This window comes from Trichosurus vulpecula, chromosome 4, assembly GCF_011100635.1.
Source record: "Trichosurus vulpecula isolate mTriVul1 chromosome 4, mTriVul1.pri, whole genome shotgun sequence".
NCBI lineage: Eukaryota > Metazoa > Chordata > Mammalia > Diprotodontia > Phalangeridae > Trichosurus > Trichosurus vulpecula.
In genome coordinates, this window is record NC_050576.1 from 126,229,437 (window position 1) to 126,243,005 (window position 13,569).

Here is a 13,569-nt window from a genome sequence, read left to right on the forward strand (position 1 = left end):
GGTCTATCCCCTATCCATTATCAAATGAGCTGATAATATAGGTGCGTATATAGATACACACACATATATGCATATGTACACACAGATGCATACGTATATATAATGTATATATAATATGTATGTGAATATTTTGAAACTTCAGTTTTTATTTTTATTTCATTTGATCATTCTAACCCTTCCATTTTAAATATGAGGAAATTTAGAATCAAATGGGATAAGTGATTATCTCAAGGTCATACACCTATGAAGTATCTGAGGAAAGATTTGAACCCTTGCTATGCCTAGAAACCACTAGACACTTTAATATTTCATTGTGTTTCTTTTAAACTCCTGGAGATTAGGGTTTGTTTCATTATTTGTAGTTGTATCCTGGGTTACTTAATACGTGTTGGTTGCTTGATTGATTACCTAAAAGACTATAATTATTAGGGGTACCTGGATCTGTCCCCTCCCTACTATCAAATGAGCCGATGATATAGGCAAATACATATATATATGTATGTATATACATATATATATACACACCCATATGTACACACAGATGCATATGTATAAATAATATATGTATATATTATATGTATATAAATATTTTTGAAATTTTAAAGGCTATATAATTATTATTTTTATTTCATTTGATCATTCCAACACTCCTATATGGCTGGTATTACTATTTCCATTTTAAATATGAGGAAATTTAGAATCAGATGGGATAAGTGATTATCTCAAGGTCACCTGCCTATGAAGTATCTGAGGCAAGGTTTGAACCCTTTCTTTCTGACTGGAAGAAGTCAGGGACAATCAGTCAGGAAATCAGCAAGTTTGATCACTACATCAACAATCAGGATGTTCAGGAGTAAACTTGAGTCCTGAAGTTGGATCTTTCTTTTCCAGTGACTTCTTTTATGGCTTCCTTGGTATTCCTTAAACAAGACACTCCATCTCCCTTCTCCAGGCATTTTCACTGGCTCTCCTCCATATTTGGAATGCCATCTCTGCTCAGCCTCTACCTCCTGGCTTCCTTCAACTCCCCCACAAAATTTTACCTTCTAGAAGAAGCCTTTCCTGATCCCCTTTAATTCTGGCTTTACAAATAGCTGAGGAAAGATGATAAAGGAGAAAGTGATATACCCAACTGAATGAAGAATTGCAGAGAATAGCAAATGGAGATAAGAAGGTTTTCTTTTTTTAATTAAGACTTTTTATTTTTAGCTTGCAACACTTGGTTCCACAGGTTTTTGAGTTCCAGATTTTCTTCACCTCCCTCTCCTCCTCCCTCCCCCCCAAGATGGCATGGAATCTGATAGATGTTCTACATATACTTCTGCATTAAACTTATTTACACGATAGTCAAGTTGTAAAGAAGAATTATAACCAATGGAATTAATCATGAGAAAGAAGAAACAAAACCGAAAAAAGAGAGCAAATACTTTGCCTCAATCTGCATTCAGACTCCACAGTTCTTTCTCTGGATGTAGATAGCCCTCTCCATCATGAGTCCTTTGGAGTTGTCTTTGAACCTTGTATTGTTGAGAAGAGCCAAGTCTATCAAGGTTAGTCATCACAGAAGCAGTATGTCTGTGGTTGTGTACAATGTTCTCCTGGTTCTGCTCCCCTCACTCAGCATCATATCATGTAGGTCTTTCCAGGTTATTGTGAAGTCTGTATGATAAGGAGGTTTTCTTAAACGAGCAATGCAAAGAAATAGATATACAACAGGAAAGAGATCTCTTTAAGAAAATTAGAGATATCAAGGGGATGTTTAATGCAAAAATGAGCTCAATAAAAAGTAAAAATGGTAGGGACTTAACAGAAACAGAAGAAGAGGCAACAAGAGTACACAAAAGAACTACACAAGATTTTAACATCACCAATAACCATGATGGTGTGGTCACTGATCTAGAGCCAGATATTGTAGAGAATGACGTTAAATGGGCCATAGGAATCATTGCTAACAATAAAGCTAGTGAAGGTGATGGAGTTCCAGTTTAAAATCCTAAAAGATGATGCTGGTAAAGTGCTGCACTCAATATGCCAGTAAATTTGGAAAACTCAACAGTGGCCACTGGATTGAAAAATATCACTTTATGTCCCAATCCTAAAGAAGGGCAATGCCAAGGAATGTTCGAGTGACTAAACAATTGTTCTTATTTCACATGCCAGCAAGGTTATGCTTAAGATTTTGCAAGCTAGGCTTCAGCGATATGTGAACTGAGAATTTGCAGAAGGGCAAGCTGGTTTTTGTAGAGGCAGAGGAACCAGACACCAAGTTGCCAACATTTGCTGGATTATGGAGAAAGCAAGGGAGTTCCAGGAAAAAAAAAATCTGCATCTACTTCATTGACTACACTAATGCCTTTGACCGTGGATCACAACAAAATGTGGCAAATCTTCAAGGAGAAGGGAGTATCAGATCATCTTATTTGTCTCCTGAGGAACATGTATGTGGGTCAAGAAGCAACAGTTAAAAACACATATGGAACTGATTGGTTTAAGATTGAAAAAGGAGTATGACAAGGCTGTATATTGTCACCTTATTTAACTTATATGCAGAGTACATCATGTGAAATACAAGGCTGGATGAATCAGAAGCCAGAATTAAGGTTGACAGGAAAAATATCGACAACCTCAGATATGAAGATGATACTACTTTGATAGCAGAAAGTGAAGAAGAATTAAGAGGCCTCTTGATGAGGGTGAAAGAGGAGAATATAAAAGCTGGCTTAAAGCTTAACATAAAAAAAATAAAACCTAAGACCTTTCCAACTAGTTCCATCACTTCCTGTCAAGTAGAGGGAGATGAAATGGAAGCAGTTTCAGACTTTATATTCTTGGGCTCAAAGATCACTGTAGCTGGCAATTGTAGCCATGAAATTAAAAGATGTTTGCTCCTTGGAAGGAAAGCCATTGCAAATCTGGACAGCTTACTTAAAAACAGAGGCATTGCCTTGCCAACAAATGTCCATATAGTCCAAACTAGGTTTTTCCAGTGTAGCAATATACGGCTCTGAGAGTTGGACTATAAGGAAAGCTTAGTGCTGCAGATTCGAAGCTTTTGAATTATGATATTGGAGAAGATTTTTGAGAGTCCTTTGGACAACAAAGAGATCAAACCAGTCGATACTTAAAGAACTAATTCAGACTACTCACTCGGAAGGTCAAATACTGGAACAGAAGCTGAAATACTTTTGGCCACACAACAACCAACGAGATGGGACTCATTGGAGAAGACGAAATTGGAATATTGGGAAGATTGAAGGCAAAAGAGAAGAGGATGGCATAGGCTGAGATGGACGCATAGTGTCATGGAAACAATGAACATGAACTTGGTCAGATTTCAAGAGATAGTGAGGTACAGTAGGGCCTGACATCCTATGGTCCATGGGATCAACAACGAGGTCAAACACGGCTGAATGATCTGAACAGCTCAATTCTGTGCCTTCCATTGTGTTTAACATTTCCATGTTATTCTGCATACAGGCTATGATTAGACATAGTTGTTTGCTAGTTTGCTCCTCCATTATATTGTGAGGTTCTTGAGAGCAGGGTACTGTCATTTACCTTTCTTTGTATTCCCATCACTTAGCACAATGCCTAAGGCTGTGGATCATAATTTTTTGTCTGTGATTTCCTTTTATTAAATTTTTTATGATATGGGGAAACGGTCAGTGCTGTTTATGCTGGTTAGGAGGTTATTGAGGTCCTGTTCCCAAGGGATGGAAAATTTACTGAAAGGCCTCAAGATTCCTCAGATAAGAAGCTAAAAGAGAGTCAAGGCTGCCCAAGGCTCAGCTGAGGTCTCCCTCCATGAGGCATTTAAAATCTCCCCTCTCAATCAGTCCATTGTGAACCCTCTACAAGTAACTGTAACTGAATTAGTTTACCTATAAAGTGTGTTAACTAGGTTGTTTTCCTTTGGGATGTATCACATTGTGATTCTATTTAACTAAATTTGTTCAACAATTATTGAAGGAAGCATGGGATTATGAATGTTTATATAAGTTTATAGCTTAAAAGAACGAACAAGATTCCAATATGTAGCTCTCTGTCATTCTGATGTAATTTTGTCTCTAAGAATACTTGGTACAACCCTAACCAGGGTTCAGGTTTATTTACCTTTTTTTTTCTAAATATAAGGCCTCCAGTCTATGTTTAAGAATACATACAACCTAGGTTTTTATTCCTATAATTCTGTTGAAGTGGAACACTTTTGGCAGTAGTTACCTACCTCATGAACTCAAAAATGAGATATTTCTTCCTGAACAGAGGAATAATACATGTTTATTGACTGTTTGACTGACAAATTGGATCAATTCCCTGCTTCAAGATGTATCCCTACTATAAATCGGGTTTGCTTCAGAAGACACACCAAAGACTGTCTTTTGCAGATTTTACGAGTATAGAGATTTCATTTCTGGGCCCTTCATTCAGTCTTTTGCCACTTTGGAGCTCTGAACAAACCAAGAGACAGAAAAGCACGCTTACCATTTTCATTGGGATATCTCAGGTTGCCCAGAAAATGAACTAGGTCCAGAAATTGAGGGTAATTCAGAAGGTTCCAAATGAATCTGGTTTTACCTTTCTCCAAATCCCTGCTGCCAAAATCCTATAGGAAAGTATATTTGTGCTGAAAAGCTAGAAATTCAAAGGAAATACCCAAATCTTTCTTAAACCAATATAACAAAGGACTATTCTGCTGTAAATCCTTCCTGGGCTGGGGCATAGATATGGGACCCACTGAAATGAAAGTCAATTTGCTTGCAATTTGCTACCCTGATAAAACTGACAACAGCAATAATATCATAGTCTCTATGATCCCTTAGCAATCTCTGAAACTGGGATTTTAACTTTTTTTATTAGGGGTAGAGAGAGTGAAAGGAAGAAGAAATCTGGAGAGATAGAGAGATATTGCTCTTTTAAAAAAAAAGATAGATACTGGGGATACAAAAAATAAAGTCTCTCTTCAAGGAACCAGAATCTGTCTAGAGAAACAACACATATCTCTATATATGGCACACAGAAATGGTAGGTCTCTGCATGGTGTGGGGAAGGGCATTAGTAACTGGGGAGAGTATCTAAGGCTTCATGGAGGAGGTGGCATTTTTGCTGAGTTTCAAAGGAAACTAGGGATTCTTGGAGGTAAGGAAGGAATGCATTCTAGACACAGGTGGCACACAGCCTACGTAAAGACACGAGACAGGAATGGAATGTCACGCTTAAGCAGAGCAAGAAGGTCGTTTGGTAGAAAACTATAGAGCAGGTGAAGTAGAATGATAAATGTAGGCTAAAGGCAAGCAGAGACAACCCTGCTAGGGCTCACAAGGACTCAGGAGGCCCGCTCCTCCCAACTCTGCCTTGTTGTTGTTCTTTGGTCATTTTGGTTGTGTCTGACTCTCCATGACCCCATTTGAAGTTTTCTTGGCAAAGATACTGGAGTGGTTTGCCATTTACTTCTCCAGCTCATTTCACAGATGAGGAAACTGAGGCAAACAGGGTTAAGTGACTTGTCCAGGATCACACAGCTAGTGCCTGAGGCTGGATTTGAATTCATGTCTTTTTAACTCCAGGCCTGGAGCTCTATACACTACACCACCTAGCTGCATCACCACCACCCTCCAGCTTTGTATCCAGCCATGCAATTATAAAATGGATTCCTTGCTCTGGGTTGACTGACTTTTCAATCAAGGAAGTAGGTTCCCTAATTTTACATTCCTGGCTCATCATCTCCACCCTGGCTACTGGGGGAAGGCAGTATTACTCCTAGAGTTGATAAATTGTGGAAAGATTATTGGCTCAAAGTCCAAGGTTTTCCCCATCATGGGGGAGAAGATAAAAAAAAAAAGCACCCAACAAATAAAGATGAATTATGTGTAGAACAGGCAGCTTATTCTTACATAGAAAATGGAAGGACAAACAATAAAGAATCGTAGAGAATCAGAACAGAGTCCAGTAACTTGTCAGTACTAGAATAACCAATTACTCTAGTACTACCAGAACCAGTATTATCACTCAGGAGATTCATGTTGAACCCTTGACTGAACACAGTGTTTGCAAAGCTGCTAATTAGCTATTTCACATTTCATCTCTACACTGACTTTGTCCAATCAGACAGACAAAAGGAAAACAAAGATCTTCTCTCTAAGTGTATGAACTAAATAATTGAGTAAATCTACCAAGTCATTCTCCCTTTCACCCCTCCAGAGAAAGTGATAAGATGTTCAAACAATCAAGCAATGACATTATAGGCTTTAGACTAGGAATTCTTTACCTGGGGCCCATGAGCTTTAAAAAAACACTGAATTTCAATATAATTGGTTTTCTTTAAAATCTTATGTATTTTATTTTATTCTTTTAAAAATATTATTCTGGGAAGGGGTCCAAAGGCTTCATGAGACTGCCAAAGAGGTCTACAACATACAAAAAAAAGGTTTGAAACCCCTGCTAAAACTAAATGCTAATTATCATTGAAATCTACTAGCTGAAATGATATGAAGGGCAGCTAGGTGGCACAGTGAATAAAGTGCTGAGCCTGAAGTCAGGAAGACTTATCTTCCCTAGCTCAAATCTGGCCTCTGACACTTGCTAGCTAAGTGACCCTGGGTAAACCTGTTTGCCTCAGTTTCCTCATCTGTAAAATGATCTAGGGAAGGAAATGGCAAACCACTTCAGTGTCTGCCAAGAAAATCTCAAATAGGGTCACAAAGTGTCTGAAAGGATTGAATATCAATAAAATTATTTGATGCCAAGCAGGAAGTTCATTCCTATTAGCTGACAGATTTTTGTCATGCTTATTGAATCCTGTATATAATTATATCTATTGATTCTCTTAAATATTGTTAGTTTGGGGCATTTAATTTTTAGGTTCAAGCTAAATTGATCACTCTTCCTTAATGAGAATGAAGACTTCTACATCTGAGGCTTGAATGCTTTCCCATAAAATTCCAGTTCTAAAATGAACACACATAGCAAATAGTAAGGAAACTCATTTATCTAAGTCGATTACGAAATAGAAATCAGAGAAAGCACAAGTAGAGAAGTATATACCAGAGTATAATATATACAAAGAATAAATTAGCTCTCCCATTGGGAGTGAGATAACTCAGATCAAGAAAAAAAGTCTCAGATATCACCCAAGGGCAAATTTCCCAAGTTTCTGGTCTAGCACATTGAGGATAGAGAAATGATAGAGACTACCGGCTCCTCTCATGTTGGCTTCTTCCCGAGGTCTTTCTTTTCCTTCATCAACCTGAAGAGAAGTTGGAAATATGAATCTTCCCTCTCAAAGCTAGAGGCTAGAAAAGCCAGATCTCTTTTCTTTCCTGCTCTCAGCAACTTCCTCCATTCTATGTCCAGGTGGGGGGCATTAAGCTATCAATCTCCACAGATAAGAAGAGACTTGCATACACCTGACTCTGAGCCAAGGTTTATATTTGGTCTTAAACAAAGTTACTAAGCATTTAGTAAGCACTTAATAAATGCTTTTTAATTCATTCATGCTAATAAACAACATTTGTAGTTTACAAAGCATTTTACATGCATTTCCTTTGAGCTGTATAGTAAGTGAATGGAGCCCTGGTTCTGAAGCCAGTGAATTCCAGAGTTTCAGCTCTCACTTCTGATGTAACCTACATGCCCTTGGGCAAAAAACAACCTGGGCTTCAGGTTGCTAATCTATAAAATGGGAAAGAGGGTTGTATTAGATGGTCTCTAAGGTTCCTTCCAGCTCCAGCTCTATGATTCCAGAAAAATAGACTTTTGTGGTATTTTTATCCTCATTTACAGAAGAAGAAACTGAGTCTCAAGAGGTTAAGTGACATGTTTCTTGTGGATCATGGAGAGCATCATTTTCATGTTTCAGAATAGAGATTTTTTAGTGCTTAGTGCCCAGCAGCAATGCCAAGTTCCTCCATCCCTTCAGTGAGCTGTAGTCAATATAAGACTGAAGAAACAAGAGCTCAGTTGTTCATCACTGCAAGTGGTATTCTAAGGATGGTTGTAGTCTCTTCCTGTATATAGGAAAGAGATTTGTGGCATTGGGGTTGATGGGAGATGCTATGACTACTTGAGGCCATAGTAATATGTCTATGCATCCTTGAGTCATCCCAATCCTAGGCCTAGCTCCATAGGGTTCCCACTTGCTCAGGTTAATCAGAGGGGTATAGAGTGGAAGTCAGACCCAAGGTAAGTTTATCTGCTTATCACATAAGTTCCCCTGTCACTACCTGCTCCAATTCCCCAGAAGTGTGAGCAGCATCCTCATGCCTTCCCTAGGATGGTGATCCCATGGATCCAGGAGATCCCTAGAATCCACCCTCTCCTGTAGCATCATATCATTTGAACTTTTTCTTTTCTCTTCTCACCTCTATGAAAATTTACTGCTCCTGTGTTCTCTGAAGCTTAACTTAATTGATCTAATCAGTGAATTCAGGATAAAGTGCTTATAGATGTTAGGCTTATAAGACATGCCTGCCAGGGAACATTTATAATTTCACAGAGCCACAGTCTGAACTTGGAGTCAAGAAAAACTGAGTTCAAATACTACCTCAGACACTTATTAGCTATGTGACCCTACGCGAGTCTATGAACCTGTTTCTTCATATGTAAAATGAGGGGTTGGATTCAATAGCTTTTAAGGTCCAGCTCCAAATATATGATTCTAAGAATTCATGGAAATGGCCTCTGTGTGTGTGTGTGTGTGTGTGTGTACACATGACCAGCATGGGGGCATAAAGTCACCATCAGAGAGATTGGACTCTAAGACAAAGATCAAAAGTGAATTGATATGTCAGATAAGCCCGCTGGGGGGAGGGACTAGGAGGAAGAGGCAACAGGGATTCTAGGTGAAGTAAAAACAAAAAGAAAAACCATCACCATAAATTTGTTTTTTTAAAGAGTATATTGAAAATGCTAGAGTAATTATAGTAATTTAAAATTATTCAAGGACTGGTGAGCAAGGCATGCTAATTATTACTACGTGCTTGTTTTTAAATTTTTGCTTTGGGGGTCTATTTTAATCTTTAATGCTTTGCTCAGTGGTTTTAATAAAGGGTTCTATTTTTGTTTTAGCAAAAAGATAATTGAGTGGGCAAACATCCTAATCATTCTCAAATAACCACATCTTGGCAACAGGCTATAAAAGGCCACAGCACCACTGCCCACCTGGTGGCAGTGTATCCTAATTACAGGCAAAATTTCAGCAGGAGAAATAAATAGCCCCTGGAGCATTAGACTCATAAACCTAGCCCTGTAAAGAGAGTGTAATGACACATTCCTGGATGCCATTCTTTGCACCCCAAACCTCACAGTCAAAACATCACTGGATCAGAGGAGCAGTGATATCCAGCCTGTAGACTGTGGACGCTTGGGAGTCCACAGAATTAATGCTTGGTGCACATAAGGATTTGAGGCCACGATGCAATGTGATTTCTATCTTTACTTAGTTCTAACCTAATATGTGATAATGCTCAGTGTAATAGATAAGAAGACATTCCTTCTCTAGACTGGATAAATGATATCATATATTCACATATGATTTTTTTTCAAATGTATGCAGTTGCTGTGATTAACAAAATACAAATTCTTTTTAAGGAGTTAGTGAATTCTTGATAACTTTTCATCTTCCTGTATTTTCTTAAGAATGTGATAGAGACAAAGGAGGGATCCAGATAAGATTCTATGGGAAATCTGAGAAGGAAGAGAATAATTCCAGTCAACTCCAGCAGGGAAGTATGCCTCTAACCCTGACTGAAAGGATGGCTAGCAGTGATTAAGGTAGTAACATGTATAGAACCTGATACCAGGCTCTGAGAGGAGGAAAGACAAAAGAAACAGAAGGTACACTTTTCCATGAGGAGTGGGCTGACCCATCTGCCCAGGAAACCATTTCTATCCATGTGATGGAACGTCTTCCTATTCCCCTTTTTGACACATGCAAAATACTCAGCAAAACTGCAGATCTCAGAGATTATCTGAAGCCAATGCATACGTTTTCTAAACTTCAGTTTTGGTGATATATTCCTAAAATGACATCCTGAATCTCTATCATCTATTATTCATTGAATGATACAACTTTTTCTTCTGAAGAGGCTGCTGACCAATGTCAGTATTGTTTATTAGCTATTTATAAATATTAGGAGATTATTATTATTATTGTTATTTTACTTGGGAAGTATCACTGTCAGGCAAAACCTGTAATAGGAAAATCATGACCAAGGTTCCAAGCTACCACCAAATGATCTTGTCCCATTTTAGAACCACATTTTTTTTCATTAATTTATTCAGGATGTGTGTGGAGAGAGAGTCCTTAGATTTATCTCCGAGAAATTTGTACAAGTGAGTCTTTTACCTGGAGTCCTCATTTGGCTGCATGGAACAATGAGAAATAACATGAATTCACTGCTGGAAATCAGATGGGACAAAACTCAGTATTGGATTCTGGGGAAAGGTGGGGTGAATTCTCTGAGTCAGTCCTTGAACTTCCAGGAACCTTCTTCTATTCCTTGGAGAAAACAGTTGAGAATTTCACAAACAAGGAAGAGAACCAGCATTTATATATGCAGCTGATGAGCTGCCAAAACCAAAATGATCCGTTGATTCACTGGGCTGCTTGTCTCATTTACATAAAATGAGCAATAATTAAATTGAATCTTAACTGTGAACTCTTTCACTTTAATTGCATTCAGCTACTAGTTCTGTGGTTTTAGCTGCAATGTAAATGCCTATGCAAACTCATTTTTTATTTCTTCTTTCTTTGGTGGAGAGGGGGAGTGATAGAGTCCAGGATAAATTAACTAAATAAATGAGCCTACAACGAGGTCTAGAGAAACCCATTGAAATAAGTCCAATAACCTTGGGAAAGGGACTTCAGTAATTTCCCCACCAACGGGAGACTTAGAAGTGTGGGGGAGAGGTGAAGAGAGGACAGATTATCATCAAAAGACATTACACTCTAATCAGGTCCCTTTGTCCTCCAAAGGCTGAACTGGAGAAAATAAACTTGGCAGCCCCGGAGTGGTTAGCTTAGATAAAATCATAGTAAGTAAAGTTTACAAAACACTTCAAATACATTATTTCACAACAACTCTAACAGTATAGTGATATTATTATCCCCATTTCACAGATGAAGAAACTGAGTGAAGTTTAATGACATGCTTCAGGGTCACACAGCAAGCTGGCTTTCAAGGCAGAATTAAAACCCAGATGTTTCTGAAACTGAGTATGTTAGTCAAGCCACTAGACCACCTTATCTCTCAGTTATATAGTTTAAGCAGTAGACCGGACATCTCCCCCTCATTTTATATATTGTGAATTTGGAAATACTGTTTCTGTGTGTATCAATTTCATCAAACAAGTTAGCTGATCACACAACAGGGCCAGGACTGGAGATCAAAACTCCTGACGTCTGGTCCAGTCCAGTTTCTGTAACACCATGATGACTTAGAATCATAAGATCTTAGAATAAGGAGGGGCTTAACTAATCACATTAACCTAATCATAACTGATTAACTTATTAACTAATTAACTTAACTAATTAACTTAACCTTAACTAATCGATTAACCACTTAACATCTTCAATTGATGATTGATCTCATAAATCATCAGAGAAAAAATTTTAATGATTTGCCCAAAGTCACACTGATAATATAGTCTGAGCCAAGACTAATAAGAATAATACATTTATCCAGTGCTTTGAGGTTTACCAAATTCTTTCCTCATATTAACCCTTGGAGTCAGGTAATGCAAGCATAATAAGGATGGGGCACATTTGGCTCTCTTGCTTTACTACAGAGAGAGCAAGAAGCCTCCACAGATAATTTATATAACTCTAAGACACAATATGGAGCAGTGGAAAGAACTTTGGCTGGCCAGTGATGAGCAGTAGCAGCCCAGGGACATTCAGTAGAGGTTTTCTGGCATTGGACCACTCTCTCCACCCCACCCCCAAATGATTCAGTCTTCCCTTCATCTGATCCTCAACAGCCGCTGTTTTGCCAGACATTAAGAAGAAAAATTCCCCATCACAATCCATATCAGCTATACCAATAATATGGAGACTAGCCAAGCCCAACCCTTATGATTATGTGTGGTTAATGTCATCACTGGACTTTGGAGGACACACAGACATTCTTGTATGTTAACCATATGGTGAAGGAATTAATTTTTGATTGGCTGCTGAGCCAGAACTGGAATGAATTAAAAAGTTGTTAACTAGTCATGGTGAGCCTCCTCTTCCTTTTTTTCTGTTTAAATTTCTTTTTCCTCTTCCCTCCCCCAATTCCCTCCCCCAACCCATCCAAGAGATGGCTACCATTAGTCACAAATAGACACATACATATCTAAATGTGTATATAAAATTATTCTATACATACTTCTATTTTTCAGTTCTTTCTCTGGATGCACATAGCTTCTTTCTTCATATGTCTTTTATAGTTAATTTGAGTATTTATAATAGTCAAAATGACTTATATGTTCACTTATTTGTTCTTAAAACAATATTTCTGTTACTGTATGCAATGTTCTCTTGTTTCTGCTCATTTCGCTCTTCATTATTTCATGCAAATCTTTCCATCTTTTTTCCTAAGATCATTGAGCTCATCATTTCTTATAGCACAGCAGTATTCCATTACAATCATATAGGGAGTCAAGAGTTTTCTATAATTGCTCTGATAACTTGGGTCCAGGGCCTTAGTGGTGCTTCTGATGCCCCTCAGAATCCCAAGTAGAAAAGGAAATAATCAGAGAGATGAAAAATTTTCAGCTAATTTATTGTACACTGATAATTGGTTGACTGTAGCGGAAGAACTAAGATCTAATAACAGAAGGAGAATTTTAAATGTTCAGTCCAGGCTTACAGATACTGAATTTATTAATCGTAGAGCAGCACTGGACAACAAAAGTGTCTACATTGAAATTCAAGGTGGTGTTCTTCTGCCTGAGGAGAGCAAAGAGAGTTTTGTAGTTTTTCTTGAATTTGGAGAATCACAGCTTTCAGCAGATCATATCTTTATTTACTTCCATAAGAATAGAGATGATAGAACTGCATGGCTCTATACTTTTAGCTTTTGAGGCACTGAGACTGTGATGCCAGGGCATCATCCCCTTGGCCCTAAGAAACAAAAAACTTATGATCATGGCCTACAAATCTCAAAAATCCTGTTCAGAAGGAGAATAGATTGCAATAGTTTGCATCTTTAGTGCTTTCTTTCCATCTGTAAAGATGAATCTTAGGAAATTTTGTCAAGCTCTCTTTCAGTGTATGGACATTTAGCGTTCTACATTGTATAGAATATTGTGACCAGTTTTATACTGGCATGATGTGAAGATTTCATTCTTCATCATCTTTTTTGGATTTATCTCCATGTTGTGTTAGTAAAAGTAAGTGCACACTCCAAATTACCAGTAAAAAGGATTGTGTTTGTCCTTCATTTTTGAAGAGGAACATGGCATCAGGGAAATGATGACATGACTTGAAGTGGACTTTGATTTGAGTGAGGGAAGGGATGTGCAAGGCCACCAGTCTCACTTTGTCCTCCAGAGTCATCTGGATTCAGTGACCAGATATTCATCAGGATG

The 13,569-nt window shown here is 38.1% G+C and overlaps 1 pseudogene; it reads left to right on the top strand.

Annotated features, from left to right (window-relative positions):
- Positions 1–11,833: 11,833 nt before the first annotated feature.
- LOC118846830 lies at positions 11,834–13,191 on the top strand (annotated as a pseudogene).
- Positions 13,192–13,569: the final 378 nt, after the last annotated feature.